This window comes from Myodes glareolus, chromosome X, assembly GCF_982192425.1.
Source record: "Myodes glareolus chromosome X, mMyoGla1.1, whole genome shotgun sequence".
NCBI classification, from domain to species: Eukaryota; Metazoa; Chordata; class Mammalia; order Rodentia; family Cricetidae; genus Myodes; species Myodes glareolus.
In genome coordinates this window covers 77,705,943-77,724,998 of record NC_142053.1, presented here as the reverse complement: position 1 = coordinate 77,724,998, position 19,056 = coordinate 77,705,943, and the positions used below count along the sequence as shown (strand labels likewise).

The 19,056-nt window shown below is 40.2% G+C and overlaps 1 pseudogene; it reads right to left on the bottom strand.

The window, feature by feature from the left end:
* Positions 1–17,859: 17,859 nt before the first annotated feature.
* LOC125389440 (actin, cytoplasmic 1 pseudogene) lies at positions 17,860–19,056 on the bottom strand (annotated as a pseudogene).

The following is a 19,056-nucleotide window of genomic DNA, read 5'->3' as shown; positions in this document are numbered from 1 at the left end:
GGCCCAGATATCTGAGTTCTTAATCCAGAACAGGTTCAGGACTGCTGCCTGAGATGATCAAGATTCACAGTATACTCCAGTCAGGACTTCATCATAACTCTAAATTTTCTTAAGGTCCCCATAAGATTATCAGCACCCCCAACCAGCTGGAAGTAGCCTGGAATACTATGCCCACATTCCCAAAAAATGGACTATGGATATTTTTTTTAAAGAGGGGGAAGTGGTACGGGAGAATTGTCTGTATTCTGTCAATCATGTTTTAAATAAACACTGATTGGCCAGGCAGGAGGTATAGGCTGGAAAACCAGATAGGAAGTGGAAATGATGCAAGGAGAGCAGGAGAATTCTGGGGAGGAGGAAGTTGATTCCTCTCACTCCTGCCCAGATCACCTAAGCAGCAGGATGTGACCTGCCCCACTGAAAAAGGTACTGAGCCACATGGCTAACATAGATCAGAAAAATGGGTTAATCAAGATGTGAGAGTTAACTAATAAGTAGCCTGACCTAATGGGCCAATTAGCTTTATAACGTATAGAGATCTATGTGTGATTTTCTTTGTGGCTAAACAGCTGTGGGAACTGGGCAGGACAGAAACCCCAACAAGCCAGCCCCCATCATGTTACAATTGTCATTGAAGGTCTGGTAGACACAGGTATGAATACAATAATAATTTCATCAAAATCTTGGCATCCCAATTGGCTTCTTCAGGAGGTAAATGTTCAGTTTCTAGTGACTGGAATTCTAGCTCAAGTAAAACAGAGCACAAGATGGCTCAACTGTATAAGGCCAGAACAACACAGAGGAAAATTAAAGTCATATTTGGCTAATAGCAATGTATTTTGGGGGATGTGATTTGTTACCACAATGGAATACTCAGATTAACATTCCCCCAATCTCAGAGACAAGCCATATATTAATGTATGCTTCTGGGTAAAATATTAGAAAATATTATAAAGAATAGTCATTGACCATTCAGGTTGAACAAGAACAGTGCACAACAACTACTGATCTTTCAAAGGCATCAACAACCCTAAATTTAAAATGGTTGACAGACAAATCTGTATGGGTTGCATAATGACCTTTAACAATAGAAAAACTGCAGGCCTTAGAGCAGCTGGTACAGGAGCAGTAAAATGCTCTGCATATTGAAGAATTAACCAGCCCTTGGAATTTTCCTGTATTTGTTGTCAAAAAAAATCTGTAAAATGAAGAATGGTAACAGATCTAAGAGTTGTTAATAAGATAATTCAGTCAACTGGCTCTTTACAGTCTGGAATTCCTTTGTGTTCTATATTACCTAAGGGATGAACTCTTACAGTGTTTGACTTAAAAGATAGTTTTTTCATTGTACCTTTACAAGAAAAAGACAGAGAAAAATTTGTTTTCACGGGCCTACTCAGCCTACTAGGAGTTACCAGTGGACTATCCTCCCACAGGGAATGCTCAATATCTCCACTCTGTGCCAATATTTTGTAAGTCAACCATTAGAAATAATACATAAGCAATTTCCTCAATCTGTTGTTTACCATTATAAGGATGATATTTTACTAGCTAACTCAAATGTAGATACTTAAAAAAATGTTTGAAGAAGTAAAGAAAATTTTGCCTTGTTGGGGACTACAAATTGCTCCTGAAAAAATACAAAGAGGAGATTCTATTAATTATTTAGGTTATATAAGCCAGGTGGTGGTGGCGCATACCTTTATTCCCAGTACTCAGGAGGCAGAGGCAAGTAGATATCTGTGAGTTCAAGGCCAGCCTGGTCTACAAGAGCTAGTTCCAGGACAGGCTACAAACGCTACAGAGAAACCCTGTCTCAAAAAACAAAAAAAAAATATGTTTACAAAAAATTAAACCCCAAAAGCTACAAATTAGGAGAGACTGATTGCAGACTGTTTCTTTCTTTTTTTTTTAAGACAGGGTTTCTCTGTGTAGCTTTGGATTCTGTCCTGAAATTCGCTTTGTAGGACAGTCTGGCCTTGAACTCATGGAGATCCACCTGCCTCTGTCTCCCAAGTGCCTGTCCAAGTGCCAGCCACTGCCTGGTTCGATTGCAGACTCTTCTTTTTTTTTTTCCGACACAGGGTTTCTCTGTAGCTTTGGAGCCTGTCCTGGAATTAATGCTCATAGCTGACCTTGAACTCACAAAGATCTGCCTGCCTCTGCCTCCTGAAAGCTGGAATTAAAGGCTTGCATCACCACCATCTGGCAATTGTAGACTCTTAATGACTTTCAAGAAGTGCTAGGAGATATTTCTGATCTTTGCTCACATTTGGGATAGAACCTGATGGACTGTGAATTTTTTTCAAAACCTTAGAAAGTGATAAAGACTTAAAAGGTCCCAGGAAATTATCCAAAGGTTTGGATCCAAAGCCTAACTGCATTCTGGTCACATTACCATCTAAGCATTCCCCTACAGGAAATTTAATGCCGAGGGAAGAGATTATTTCAGAATGGATTTTTTTTTACCATATAAACTGAGTAAAAAATCAAAAACTCATGTGGGAAAGGTCTCTGAGTTAATTCTAAAAGAAAAATTGAAACCTCATCAATTAGTAGGAATAGAACCAGCAGAAATTGTAGTACCTTTTAATAGTGATGGAATAGACAAATTATGAGAAGAAAGTGAACCCTCCCTGGCAAAGAGATTGCAGTAATTTTTTGGGAGAGATTAACAACAAATATCCCAAAATCAAGAGAATTCAACTTATAAAGAGAATGAGCTGAATCCTTCCTTACATTGTATGGGAAACACCAATATCTGGAGACCATACATTCTATACTGATGCAAATAAATCAGGAAAGGCAGGATACAAATCAGAAAATTTAAGTAAAGTGGACCTAAGCCCTTATGATTCTATTCTAGTTAGGTTTCTTGTTGCTGTAAGAAGACACTGACCAAAGCAACTTGGGGAGGAAAAGAGTTATTCAGTTTACAGGTAATCGTCCATCATCAAGAGATACTAAAACAGGAACTCAACACAGAAACCTGGAGTCAGGAACTGAAGCAAAGGTTGTAGAGGAATGTTGTTTCCTGGCTTACTTTACATGACTAGCTCAGCCTGCCTGTATCACCCAGGACCACTGTCCTAGGGGTGGCACTGCCCAGGGTGCGCTGGGCCTTCCTACAACAATTAGTCAAAAAAATACCCCACTGATATGACTCTAAAGGCATTCTGATGGAGGCAATTCCTTAGTTGAGATTACCGCTTTCAAGGTGATTCTACTTTGCATCTAGCTGACAAACACTACTCAACACAGAAATATTATTGGCAAAGGAATCTTAAAGGGAATCTCATCAATAATAACTCCAAAACCAAAATTTAGAACCTAGAGATAAACTGAGCCAAGGAAGTGAAGTACCTCTCAAATTAAAATTACAAAAGCTAATCTAGATAGAGCTCTTATGAAAGGTGGAAATCACCAATGATTGACAGGAATTAGTGCATGAAATAGTCCATGCAAATGCATATTAAATGGTAACTGTATTTCAAAATGACCGCATTTATACTTTAGTAGAATTTTGTGACTTTTTCTCTTAACAGTCTGTATATCAGGTTATATGTGAGCTTACTTTAAGCATTCAGAGTCCTAGCATCTCTCCCCAGTTCAGTGTCCAGTATTGCAGTGGTAAATTGAGGTTTAAAATACTTGAAATGAAAATGCAATGATTTAATAACCATGAACTCAAATTATGAATATCTATATCATCATCTTAAAATTAAAATCTCAGTTATGTCTTAATCGTTGTATTACATCCATTTCATCTGCAGGAAGAATTGATAGCATCTGACTTGATGAACATCTAAATAAATATGACCCTTGAAAAGCTTGCTTATTTATTTATTTATTTATTATGTTGTTGTTGTTGTTGTTGTTAATGGGAGAAGTAACTTTCTCCACAGAATGAAACTCTGGATGAGGGGAAATAGATCAACCCCAGCCATATGCAATTTCCGTTTATCTTCGCCAGTAACCTCAGGTTCAAAGCTATTGAAGACAGCTAGACTGATTTACAGAAAATTCTGTTCTTTCAGAAAAGAAGGCAAATTTATTATCTCTCTGTCCTACCAGGTAGCAACTTTCTAAAATATTTACCTCTTTTTTTAAGTCCTCCTGTGCTGTTTGAGTGAAATAAAGAGCAAAAATGGATGCTGTCCAACAGTGCCTTGTGATGGTCTACTGTAAAACTGGTCGTTAAGCAAATGCACACCACCTGCTTTCAGGGTTGGAAACTTAAAGAGCTGTGGAACAGATCCTGCTGAAGTTATGCTTTCTAAACTTCAGCTTTGCTTCTGCAATTATGGGAGGGAGAAGTAATTCCAGTAGAAATATGGTCTTTGATGCTGCTTGCTTCCTGTCAGTACATTATACACTGTACAGGCAATGAGGATAATAGTGTTACCTACAAATTAAGCATTTTTGGAAAAGGAGTGCCAATTCTGATTTATATTACTGTCCTGTGGTGATCTAGCGGGTACATGCTATGCACAAAACTGGAAAGGGATGGTCTTACTAGTTAATTGAAAAAGTATTTGAGAGACTGTAGACAGAGGCTGCTCGTTCATTTCCCAGCCACCCAGACCCAAAATAATTACACAAAAACTATTAATTACAATACTGCCTGGTCAATAGAATAAACTTCTTATTAGGTGATTCTTATATTTTAAATAACCCATTCCTATTATTTTGTATTTTACCACGAGGCTCATGATTTACAGGTAAGGTTCTGGCACGCCTGTCTCCTTTGGCAGCTACATGGCATCTCCTCGACTCTGTCTACTTTTCTCCCCTATCTCTGCTTGAAATTTCTGCCTTGCTCTATTATGCCCTGCCGTATGACAGAACAGCTTTATTCATTAGTCAATGGTAACAAAACACATTCACAGCATACAGAGGGGAATCCCACATCAACAGACATCAGAATTTTATATATATTAAAATAGGGTATGGATAGATACCAGGATCAATGAATCCAAACCACAGTTTGGAGTGGATTTGGTGAAAAATTAAAGACAAGATAAGTTCTGACAAGCCCACTACTTCTTAGCTTGTCCCTGTTGTTGTCATTCATAATACCTTGGTTTGATTTTGGTGTATTTGCAATAATCTCCAGATCAATTGCCCACTAGCCCAGATGAACCTTCAGATCTGACCCTATCCTCTTTGAACTACTGAAGCAATATGTAACCATGTGGAGCACAGTAAGAATCCTGTGGCATTAGAATGGATCAGTTTGCTGATGACAAAACACTGCACTGTAGTGATAGTTTATTTGTATTTTAATAAATAAAGCTTGCCTGAAGATCAGAATCCAAAGGTAAATTACTAGAGACCAGAGACTGTTGGCATACACCTTTAATCCCAACTCAGGAGCCAGAGGCAGATGGATCTCTGTGAGTTCAAGGCTACCCTGGGCTACACAAGATCTATCCAGAAACAGATCCAGGTGGTAGTGGCTCAGATCTTTAATCCCAGTGTTTGGGGGTCAGACACCTTTAATCCCAGCACTAGGGAGGTGGAGACAGGAGTGATATGCCTGGGTGGAGAGATGAATATGAAAGGGAAAAAACAGGAACTCACTGGTATGTGAAGTCTTAAGTTTGGTGGAGACACAGTAAAGTTTAGGCAGTCTGAGGATTGCCTCTTCAGTATGAGCACTGATAGAAGTAAAAGGTCTCTCTAGTGACTTATTGCTCTATTTCTCTGATCTTCAGCTTTTTTTTTCAAAGTTTATTAAATTATGAAAGTTTCCATTTCCGCCCCTCCTCCCAACACCCTCCCACTCCCCCACTCCCCCTCCTCCTCCCTCTCCATCCCTAAGAGCAGTCAGGGCTTCCAGCCCTGTGGGAAGTTCAAGTTCCTCCCCCCTCCCTCCAGGTCCAGGAAGGTGAGTATCCAAACAGACTGGATCCCAAAATTTTGCATGCAAATGGATGGACATAGAAAACACTTTACTGAGTGAGGTAAGCCAGACCCCAAAAGAGGAATATGGTATGTATTCACTCATAAGTGGATTCTAGCCATAATTAAAGGTCTTTGAGCCTATTATTCGAGATCCTAGAGAAGCTAAATAAGAAGGTGAACCTGAAGAAAATCATGTAGTTATCCTCCTGGAGATTGGAAATAGACAAGAGTCCCAGGTAACCTCGGGTGCATGGGGGGGTGGGAGGGTTGTTGGAAGGGGAAAGGGTTAGAGAGAAGGGAGTGGGGGAGGAATGGGGAAAACTCGGGGGACTGAGATGGGGGGAGGGAGAAAGGATGGATATGGGATCAGGGAAGAATATATCTCAACTAAGGAAGTCATTTTAGGGTTTACAAGAGACTTGATTATAGATGGGATCCCAGGTCCAAGGAGAGATCCCCAGATTGTTCTCTGGACAGAGGAGAGGGTGCCTGAACCGGCCTTGGCCTATAACCATACTGATGAAGATTTTGCTTATCACCATAGATCCTTCATCCGCCGATGGATGGCGATACAGATGGAAACCCACATTGGAGCAGCGGACTGAGCCCCCCATGGTCCAAATGAGGAGCAGAAGGAGGAAGAACATGAAAAAAAACCTCAGGACCGCGAGGGATGCGATCACCACTGATACAAGGGGACTGATCTAATGAGAGTTCACCAAGGCCAGTTGGACTGGGACTGAACGAGCATGTGATCCAACCAGATTTTCTGAATGTGGCCGGATTCTCTAAATGTGGCTGGCCCGGAGCCTTTCGGAAAAGCCATTGACAATGACACTGGGACTTGATCTTCAGCTTTAAACCATAAAAAAAAAACACCCAGAAGTCAAGAAATTGGTCATCAAAAGATCACATAATCCAATAAAAAAAAATGGAGTACAGACCTAATCAGAGAACTGTCAACAGAGGAATCTAAAATGAAAGGCACTTAAGGAAATGTTCAACATTCTTAGTCATCAGAGAAATGCAAATCAAAACAACTCTGAGATTCTATCTTACACCTGTAAGAATGGCCAAAATCAAAAACACTGATGGCAACTTATGCTGGAGAGGTTGTGGGGAAGAGGGAACATTTCTGCATTGCTGGTGGGAATGCAAGCTGGTACAGCCCCTATGGATGTCAGTGTGGTGATTTCTTAGAAAATTAGGAAACAACCTTCCTCAAGACCCAGTAATACCACTTTTGGGTATATATCCAAAGAATGCTCAATCGTGCCACAAGGACATGTGCTCAACTATGTTCATAGCAGCTTTGTTTGTCATAGCCAGAACCTGGAAACAACCTAAATGCCCCTCAACCAAAGAATGTGTAAGGAAAATGTGGTACATTTACACAATGGAGTACTACACAGCAGAAAAAATAACGACAGTTTGAATTTTGCAGGAAAATGGATGGAGCTAGAAAACATTATTTTGAGTGAGGTAACCCAGACACAGAAAGACAATTATCACATGCACTCATAGGTGATTTTTAAACATAAAGCAAAGAAAGCCAGCCTACAAACCACAATCCTAGAGAACTTAGACAACAATGTGGACACTAAGAGAGACTTACATAGATCTAACCTGCATGGGAAGTAGAAAGTAGAAAAAGACAAGATTTCCTGAGTAAATTGGGAGCATGGAGACCTTAGGGAAGGATTGAAGGGGGGATGGTAGAGGCAGGGAGGAGAGCAGAGAAAAATGTAGAGCTCAATAAATATAAATAAAAAATGTGTAAAAAAGGTGTTTCCAAAGAAAACAGGAACCCCTTTTTAAAAGATTTATTTATTTATTGTGTATACAGTGTTCTGCCTACATGATAGAAGAGGACACCAGATCTCATTATAGATGAATGTGAGCCATCATGTGTTTGCTGGGAATTGAACTCAGGACCTACAGAAGAGGAGTTAGTGCTCTTAACCTCTGCGTCATTTCTAGCTCCCAATTTTGAATTTTCTAAATTCTATTCAAAGGAACAACAGCTGTGAAGTGACATTGAATAATAGAAAATTAACTACGGAGTTAACTTACTTGGTATACTTTAAAAATGTGTTGACCTGAGAATGGAAACCAGGACATGTGTTATGTTGTGGAAGGGATTTTGCTTTTGTTTCTACAAGACAACAAAAGCTATGGATACCATCAAAATTAATAAAGATTTGATTTGAGCAAGAGAGATCCCTTTTAGAAATGATAGTTCACTAAGCACCGTGGTCATTTAATCTATACTTACTTATAAAACTAATAAATGCTTTTCATTTGATCAGAAATAACTTGGCATAAAAGACTCTCTCCAAAATTAGGGTTGCAGAAGGATTTTGTTTCTGTTTTTTTTTAGGAGAATATAGGTATCCAGCTAAGGAATTCAAAGACCATTAGACAAATGAGACATCTGAGATAAAAGACAAATCATATAGAAAAAAATGTCTCAAGAAAAAGAGCTAATTGGCCAATTGGTATGTCACATTTTCAACAGGATAAAATTTCACAAATCTTTCCAAATGTTTGTTTCTGCTGTTCTATACAGACATATAATGTAAATGGTCTTTTTGCAGTCCCAGTCCAATTAAAGATTAAAGCTGGTTTTGAAGTTGGAGTGTAGCTCTCCTTCTCTAAACCCAAGCATACTTGTTAAAGTAAAATCCAAAATCTGTGTCTTATGTCAGAAGAGCCACCTGATATGGGACAGAAGAAAAACAAAAATTTAAAGACTATTATATTGCCACTAATTTCATAATCTTTTGGTTTTATTTTGACTCTTTAACAGGTATAAATTTTGGTATAAATATTGACAAAGGTTTCTGTCTTGCCCAGTCCCACAGTCATTCAGTTCCAAAGAAACACACAGAGGCCTACATTAATTATAAACTGGTTGGCCTATTAGCTCAGGTTTCTTATTAACTAACTCTTACATCTTAAATTAACCCATAACTCTTGTCTGTTTTAGTCATGTGACTTGGTACCTTCTATCAGTGTGGCATTCTTGCCTTGTTTTCTCTGCATCCGAATGACAGCTGAAGACTGAGCCTTTCGTCTTCCCCAGAATTCTCCTATTCTTATCACTCTGCCTATACTTCCTCCTGGCTACTGGTCAATCAGTGTTTTGTTAAACCAATGTAAGTGATAAATCTTTACAGGGTACAAGACCATTGTCCCACAGTACATATAAATATTATATTTATATACACATATATATTATAAATGTTTTGTCATGATATTAATGGTCATATAGAATACTACTTAATTCTAGAAAAGGCTTCATCTACCTTTATGTATATGATTTTGGGTATGAATCTCTATCAGGTTTCTGCAGTGAAGCATGGCTATGCTTAACAGAGACCTTTGAAGTCTCAAAAAGGAGGATCAGCCCCACAATGACAGTTCTTCCAGTACTATGATGATATGACTAAGTTGAAAAACACCACTGAAAGATTAGCTTTGGACTACAAAGTTCTCAGAACCGTTTCAAGGTGGCTAGCTGAGATGATCCAGCCCCACAAAATACTCTAGCCAGAACTTGAGTCAAGCCCTGCATTTTCCCATTACACAGAGCCTGGACAAGAAATGATACAGCTACCTCTCACAGGACTTGACAATGAACCCAAATGTTTTCTTTTCAGTATCTCCTAAGGATGCCATTATCCACAGACAGCAGGAAGTATATTTAAGAACATGATATCCACATTCCTAAGAGGTCGGGTGGGTGGGATTTGGTCATTCATTGGGTTATGGATACTTGTCATTGTTCAAGGGGGTTGGTCACAATTTTTTATTGGTAATGGTCAGGAAAAAAGTTACACAGAGGAGATTAGATTCAGAATTCTTTTCTTTTGAAGATAGGATAAAAGGGTAGATTTTTGAATCTACTCTGAAAAGAAAAAAGGGAAGATATAGATATGATAAGATAAAAAAGATTATTGAATCTACTTCTAAAAAGGATGACTAGTTTTAAAAGTTTTACATTGGGTAGGATTTTTGTATATTGTATGCAAATTTTGTATATTGATACAAATTTGAGATTAATTTTGTTAGAACATACTGTACATACATTTCTACTCTAGTTCAAGGCACTATATAGCTCATTTAACAATGCAATGCAAATTTCTAGTTCTTGAAAGTTATTATTACCAACTGTTTAGGGCAATAAGGAAATGTAGGTTAGTATTTAATCACCTATTACAATTAAACTTCTTGTCACATTAGGTATGTTTTCAAGGTCAAACAGAGATATATTTTAAATAGACAGATCATTTTCAAACCCTTCAGTGATCTACGGAATATGGCATTTAAGATATTTTAATAACATAAGTTCTTTTTTATGACAATGAAACACATCAGCTCCTGGGAGAACCAACCTACTTCAGAGAAGATGGTGGGCATTGAAAAAACTGCACGTGGAGTTTACTTTCTTTGTTTTAAAAGTAATCTCTCTGGGGCTGGAAAGATGGCTCCGTGGTTAAGAGCACTGACTGCTCTTCCAGAGGACCTGGGTTCAATTCCCAGCACCCACATGGCAGCTCACAACTGTCTGATGATCCAGTTCCAGGGGATCTGACACCTTCACACCAATGCACATAAAATAAAAAGTTAAATAAAAAAAAGTAATCCCTCTGAGCAAGAAAATGCTCTTGTCTTGATTGCTGATGGTATGCTATCCTAAGTGGACAAGCAATACACAAAAGACAGTAACTACAAAACTTTGTCAAGACAAGGTGGGACAGTCCTTTAAAATTCTGCTTCATAGAAAAGTCTGTTGAATGTTCTAGACCTGTAGGCTGAAGATGGATGTGCCAACGTTGCAGAGGAACTTTGAATGACTCTCCAGGAAGTCAGCTCTTTTTGTCATTTCTCACATTTTTGGAAGTTGCTTGCTTGTACTTCCTGCTTACCCAGTTAATATTATTTCCTTCTTTAGTCTCTGAGGGAGTTGAACACTAGATAGTTATAGTTTTCCTTGTTTATCAGATGCAGAAAAGAAACTCACTAAAGAGGTGTAACGTGAATAAGGTTGATAGATATAAAAAGATAGTTTCGGATGGTGATGCAAATTCTGATAGAAAGTAAATTAGATACAAGACTTTTCACTTACCAAGATAAAATAGACAATGGAGTATTTTCTCTGAATTTGTCAAATGCAAATGGCCTAGACATGTTGTTGTACTTATTGCCTGTATATATTGTATATAGTTATTGTACTTATTACATTTAGTTTTTCTTACATTAGTTGTATCCTTTTTTATTTTGAACAAAATGGGGAAATGTATTGATATTTTGTATTTTAGCAAATAAAGCTTGCCTCAAGATCAGAGTACAGAGCTAAATCACAAGAGGTCAGGCAGTAGTGGATCAGACCTTTAATCCCAGTAATTGGGAGTCCCACGTCTTTAATCCCAGTACTAGGGAGGTGGAGACAGGAAGTGATATGGCTGGTTGGAGAGAGGAATGCAAGGATAGATGAGACAAGAGCTCACTGCAGTCTGAGTTTTGGTGGAGACATATGGAATCTGGAGATGCAGTCTGAGGACATGTTTGCCCCTATGGTCTGAGCATTGGTAGAGGTAAAAGAACTCTCTAGTTGCTGACTGCTGTGCTTCTCTGATCTTCAGCATTAACCTAATATCTGACTTTGGGTTTTTATTATTAATATTAACTCAAACTCAAGCTCAACAAAATCCATGTTCCAATACAGAAACAGTTTCATGAAGTTTGTGTAGTAACAGAACAAAAATTTATAAATCAAGGCACTTTTGAGACACATTGGTGGAAACATTAGGTAGACAGGTTAAAGAAAATCAGGTAAGTCTCTGTTGTAGAGTTCAAATGCTATTGGATGATACTCTTAGCCTTTTGGTTGGTTGAAGATAGGGACCAAGGCAATAAATGGCTATTAAGAGGGCTAAAGATGAACCATGATAATTTTGCTCTGGACTTGGAGCATCCCAAACTTTCCACAATCACTGAAGCTCTACTCAGTTTATCAGCTGTACATAAGGCTCAGAAACAGGTGCAACTTCTTTCCAAGAACTTTCATTTACATATCGGTAATCTTAGCACTTTGGAGTTGAAGGCAGTAAGAGCAGAATTTCAAGATCATCTATGACTGTATGCCTATTGAGTTTGAGGCCAATCTGGGTGACATGAAACCCTGTCTCAAACAATAAAGAAAGACAGACTTCATCTTTTCTTGCAAATTCAAAAATTGCATTCAAAATTGTATGTGTGTGTATGTGTGTGATGAAACTATAAAAGTTGATCATTCAATTATATCTTTACCAGTTTTCTGTTTTTCACTGCCTAAGCTTGGCTGTTCTGAAACTTGCTGTGTAGACCAGGCTGGGCTCAAACTCAGAGATCTACCAGCCTCTGCCTTCCCAGTTCTAGAATTAAAGGTATGCCCCACCACACCCAACTCGAAGCTTTTCTTCAATTCTTTTAAACAAATTGGACACTTAGCTGGGTAGTATCTTGCCCTGAGGTTACCACTTCCTTTACTTCATTTCTTTCTTTCTCTCTCTCTCTCTCTCTCTCTCTCTCTCTCTCTCTCTCTCTCTCTCTCCCTCCCTCCCTCCCTCCCTCCCTCCCTCCCTCCCTTCTTCCTTCCTTCCTTCCTTCCTTCCTTCCTTCCTTCCTTCCTCCCTTCCTCCTTCCTTCCTTCCTTCCTTCCTTCCTTCCTTCCTTCCTTCCTTCCTTCCCTCCTCCTTTCTTTCTTTAGTTTTTCAATACAGGGTTTCTCTGTGTAGCTTTGTAGTCTGTCCTGGAATTCACTCTGTAGACCAGGCAGGCTGGCCTCAAACTCACAGAGATCCCCCAGCCTCTGCCTCCCAAGTGCTGGGATTAAAGGCATGCACCACCACCGCCAAGCCTTTTATTCCATTTCTTAGTCTATTTATCTCCTCAAACAGATAACTTAGCTCAATTCCAATTTTTGGTGCACTTCTTCTTCTCAAATATTTTTCCTTGCTCACCTTGCTCCTTTTCATTATGTATCTTCATTAGAGTTACCGCTAATATCCATATGAGTCTATATTCAGCTATTTTGGAATTTCTTTCACCAATGAAATTAACTCAAAACTCTTCACTTTAGCCTTAGGCAGATTCTTTAGATGAGGTCAAAAGGCAGCCACTTCCTTTAGCAAAACATCACAAGAACGATTTCTAGACAACATACTAAAATTCTTCTCTTCTGAAACCTCTTGATTCATCCCAGGACAGTTCATCAAATCACACTTAACACCACTGCCTTCCATGTCCCTACTAGTATGGTCCATTAAGTAATACTTTAAGCATTCCACTGCTATTTTAATCCAAAATACCAAAGTTCATATTACTCCAAACCACATGATAGTCATGTCTATCACAGCAATGGCCTAGCCCCTGGAACCCATTTCTGTCTTAGTTAGGGATTTTATTGCTGTGAATGGACACCAAGACCAGGCAACTCTTTTTAAAGAAAACATTTAATTGTGGTGACTTGCTTACAGTTTCAAATGTTCAGTTCATTGTCATCATGATGGGGAACATGGGTGTGCAGGCAGATGTGGTGCTGGAGCTGAGAGTCCTACATCTTACAGGCAATACGAAGTCAACTGATTGTCACACTGGGAATCTTGAGCAAAAGAGACCTCAAAGCATGCCCCCCATGTGACACACTTTCTCCAACAAGGCCACATGGTGTAGAATATTATTTTAAGGTGTGTTACTTTTGTTTATATTCTGGAACATTTGTTTAACAATGTAAAGATGTGTTGCTTTTATTTATGTTGCATTTGCTTAACTCTGCGAAACTGTGGTTCTTAGCCTGTCTAAAACACCCCATGGTCTAATAAAGAGCTGAGTGGCCAATAGCGAGGCAGGAGAAAGGATAGATGGGGCTGGCAGGCAGAGAGAATAAATAGGAGAAATCTAAGAGGAAGGAGCAAGAGAACAAGGAGAGAGGATACTAGGGGTCAGTCACCCAGCCAGCCATGGAGTAAGAATTAAAGTAAGGTATTTAGAAGTAAGAAAAGGAGGGGCTGGAGAGATAGTTCAATGGTTAAGAGCACTGGCTACTCGTCTAGAGGACCTGGGTTCAATTCCCAACACCCACATGGCAGGTCACCACTGTCTATAACTCCAGTTCTCTGGGATCTGACACCTTCACATCAATGCAAATAAAATAAAATTAAAGTAAATTATTAAAAAAAGAAGTAAAAAAAAAAAGGAAAATGCCCGGAAGCAAAAGGTAGATGGGATAATTTAAGGTAAGGAAACAAGGCTAGAAACAAGCCAAGCTAAGGCCAGACATTTATAAGAAAGAATGAGATTTTATGTGTGATTTATTTGTGAACTTGTTGGCAGGCCTCCTGTATGGTAAAAGGGGCAACTGGAGCAGAAAACTGACCAATCACTGAGCACCTAACTCTGAACCCAGAGCCAGTGAAAGAAACACACCCTGGATATGAGACCTGAGCCAGAAAAGAAACATCTTCATCCCTGAACCCAGGACTAAGGACGTGTGCCCTGACTCTGAAACTAGTGTCAAAGAAATACACTTTATCCCTAAAATCAGAGTCAGTGAAAGAAATATGCCCTGGTCCTAAGATTAGAGTCAAAAGGCTAAAAAGGACCAGTGAAAGAAACACAGTTTAGCCATAAAATCTAGCTGTCTCTGCCCCTGACAAACTAAACTAACCAATCCCTCTTCTCTCTCGGAAATCTCTGCCCCTAAGAAACCTTATATAAGCCTCTCTGCCTGTACAGTTGAGGCAGAGGCAGCAGTAGAGGCAGATAAATCCTTCCCAAATAAATCTCTCAAAAGAGTCTTTGGTGATGATCTTCACAATCTTCATTTGCTGACTCAGAAAAGAAGAACCTGGCTGGGGTGTTCTTTAGGGAACTGAGCAGAAAAACCCTGCTGAGTTGCTCCCTCAACTCCTCCCTGAGCAAAGCTGAGCAGGAAAAAAGTAACAACTTTTTGCTAGAGCTGGATGAGATTGCTACATTTCTTCAGGAGCTTCTGCTTTAGCAAAAGAAGTAACACCTTGGGCCAGAGAACAAGAAGCTGATAGCTATGATAGGATGTTCCATTAGGTTAGGGGAACAGAGCAGACAGCTGTAGCGGCTCTCCAGGAATGGAGCAGGATCACTATATCCTGGGGGAAACTATTTCCCACACCACCCCAGCTTCAGGTAGCCTGGCTTCCCAATAAAGTCAGGACACTTTTTCTCCAGGACTAAGCAGTCCTATTGTGGCTCCAGCCTCTAGGGCTGAGCTGTCCTATTGCGTCTCCAGCCTCCAGGGCTGTCTATATTGTGGTGTTACCCCTCAAGAACTGAACTATTGCAGCTCTAATTATAGCCTGGCTCCCCAATATCCTCAGGATATCTTTGCAGCTCCACAGACGGAACACATTCACCTATACCTCGCAAAACAGTAAAGAGTAAAAGAGTAATAAGAGTAAAAACAGTCAACTACATTTTGGCACCTAAAGTGGGGCTAGAGGAAAAAAAGAAAAAGAAAGAAACAAACAAAAAACATTTTGGCATATCAACATGAGGCCCAAATGTCCATGTAGAGCCTGAGAGAGCTAATAAAAAACAAACAAACAAACAAACAAAAAACAAACAAAACCCATCTCCTTTAAGAAACCCTGCTGCAGAGCAGAACACTTAAACAGCATTTTTTTTATGCTAAATAGAAACAAAAACTTAAGTAAAAGACACCTGCTGCAGGCAAGCATTCACATTCTAGAGCTCTGGGCGATTGAATGCAGTTCCTGGTCACACACCTCTGGCCAGGCTGCAAGCTCTGGGTTTGGCATTCACTACTGGACCCAAGAGCAGGCAGAGTCTGCCTGGAGGGGAGGACTCAGGTGTCATTTAAGAGTCTAAAGTCTGCTCATGTGGTCAAAAGGTTAAAAATATGCAGTAGAAGAGGTTCAGGGCTTGGAGAGATCACTCAGTGGTTAAGAGCACTGGCTGCTCTTCAAGATATCCTGAGTTCAATTCCCAACAACCGTATTGTGGTTCACAACCATCTGTAATGAGATCTGGTGCCCTCCTCTGGCCTGCAGGCAGAAATACAGGCAGAGCTCTGTATACATAGTAAATAAATCCTTAAAAAGAAATCCAAACAGGTTCCAGTGTGTTTTAAAATATTCGTAGACTTAAGAAAGAAAAGAATATGGGTATAGACAGTCGTAGAAAGAAAGAAATAGATTAAAATAATAAAGTCTTTAAAAAGGAAGTAAAAGTAAAAAGACAAAGACACGTAAAAATGGGAAATATACAGGGAATCTGGATCCTGTGTAGTTTTGTGTTGATTTTGAATTTTTTGATTGCTGAAAAGTGAAGGACAGCTGCTGAGACAGCTGGAATGGAAAGAGGGACTGTGGACATAAACCGGCCTATGTACTTTAGGACCAGAGTAAAAAACCATTAACACTTTGGTGGTCCATCATGGAGCTAATGTAAAAGGAAATCCAACAACAGCCACACCTTCTAAGAGTGCCACTCCTTTTGGGGTCCATTTTCTTTCAAACCATCACAGCATATTTATTTGGCAGAAGACACCCTGATCCGGAAGGTGGTTTTCCCAAGTTGAGAATTTTCCATTGCACTCTGCATGTGATTTCCCCAAATTCAGGGACCTCAACTGCAGAATTTGTGGTAGTGGGGGACTGTGTTCTCTATTTCTTCTATTTTTAAAAGAAAATGGTGTTAATTGGAAAGGATGTACTCTCAGAACTTGGCAGGAGAATTAGGAGTTCCAGGTCATTCTCAATTACAGAGCTAGCTGGAAGCCAGTCTGGGCTGTAAGAAATCTTGTTTCAAACAGCAACAATGACAAAAACAAGAAGGGAGAAATGTCAGGTCTGTGAGAACTAATTCCTAGGAAAGGAAAAATAGGAAGGGAAGACGATGAACTCTAACCCTGAGGAAAAGGAAAAAGATCTTTCTGGAGCCCTAGAGTTGGTCCAAGAAATCTGACACAATCATACTTCTATGCAAATCCTACATTCTCTTTCCATAAGGTATTCCCTATCGCAATTCCATCTAGACTCATAGATCTTTAGAGACTTATAGACTCATATATTCCATGGGGACCCAAATTAGTTCTAAAGGACAAATATAAAATGTTCCAAGTCACTTGGAACTTGGGTACTGACAGATTCGTTCTAAACTGATAAATTAGGAGCTAAAACAATATAGTTTTATATACAGCTGATAAAAAACTGATAACCTGGGAACTGATTAATAAAACAATATAGATGGGTATAGCTCAGGAATTGAGCCTATATTCAGCATGTGTGAGGCCCTGGGTTCAATCCCTAGCACCATCACAAACAAAAATATTTTGACAACTTTTTTTTGTAAGGTGTGCACTTTTATGAAACTGGTCTAAAGTCAATGTCCAGCCTCAACCCACTCCCAGGGAGACCAAAGCCTTCATACATCAAGTTGGGGGGACAAAAAAAGGAGGGCCATGATGGCTGACCATTCCAAAATAAAAAAAAACAGAAATGTATTAAAGCAGAAAGTTAAAATTTTTTTGCAGTACATACTTTACACAGAAAGCAATGCTGTCACCTCCCTGGTGTGGACTCAGGGCGTGGACTCCGCCATCCTCCCCTACGAAATGGGAGTGGTTTGGGGGGGAGGTAGAGAGACTTCCTCATTTCTCATGGATACTTGGAATGACTATTTAAAAAGGTAAAAAGAAAAAAAGAAAAAGAAAAAAAACAAGTACAATCAAAGTCCTCAGTCACATTGAAGAACTTCGGGAATGCTTGCTCTGACTGACTGCTGTCGCCTTCACCGTTCCTGTTTTTAAATTCTGAGTCAAAAGCACCAAAACAAAACAAGCTCTTTAAAAAAAAAATTTTTAAAAAACCCAAAAAACAAATAAAGTTATGCCAATGTTGTCTCATTTATTTTTTTCTGCGCAAGTTAGGTTTTGTCAAAAAAAAGGGTGTAAAACGCAGCTCAGTCAGAGTCTGCCTAGAAGCATTTGCGGTGCACTATGGAGGGGCCGGACCCATCGTACTCCTCCTTGCTGATCCACATCTGCTGGAAGGTGGACAGGGAGGCCGGGATGGAGCCGCCGATCCACACAGAGTACTTGGGCTCCGGAAGAGCAATGATCTTGATCTTCATGGTGCTGGGAGTCAGAGCAGTGAGCTCCTTCTGCATCCCGTCAGCAATGTCTGAGCACATGGTGGTGCCACCAGACAGCACTGTGTTGGCATAGAGGTCTTTGCGGATGTCGACGTCACATTTCATGATGGAATTGAATGTAGTTACGTAAATGCCAGAAGATTCCATACCCAGAAAGGAAGGCTGGAAAAGAGCCTCAGGGGCACAGAACCGCTCGTTGTCAATAGTGATGACCAGGCCATCAGGCAGCTCGTAGCTCTTCTCTAGGGAGGAAGAGGATGCAGCAGTGGCCATCTCTTGCTCGAAGTCCAGAGCAACGTAGTACAGCTTCTCTTTGATGTCATGAACTATTTCCGTCTCAGCTGTGGTGGTGAAGCTGTAGCCACACTCGGTCAGGATCTTCATGAAGTAGTCTGTCAGGTCCCGGCCAGCCATATCTAGATGCAGGATGGCATGAGGAAGAGCATAGCCCTCATAGATGGGCACAGTGTGGGTGACTCCGTCTCCGGAGAGCATCACAATGCCAGTGGTATGACCAGAGGCATACAGGGACAGCAGGGCCTGGATGGCTACGTACATGGCTGGGGTGTTGAAGGTCTCAAACATGATCTGGGTCATCTTTTCACGGGTGGCCTTGGGGTTCAGGGGGGCCTCAGTGAGCAGCACAGGGTGCTCCTCGGGGATCACACGCAGCTTGTTGTAGAAGGTGTGGTGCCAGATCTTCTCCATGTCGTCCCAGTTGGTGACAATGCCGTGTTCACTAGGGTACTTCAGGGTCAGAATGTTTCTCTTGCTCTGGGCCTTGTTGCCCACGGAGGAGTCCTTCTGTTCCATGGCCACCATCATGCCCTGGTGTCTAGGGCGGCCCACGATGGAGGGGAAGACGGCCCTGGGAGCATCATCGCCCGTGAAGCCGGCTTTGTACAAGCCGGAGTCGTTGTCAACCACGAGCACAGCGATATCGTCATCCAT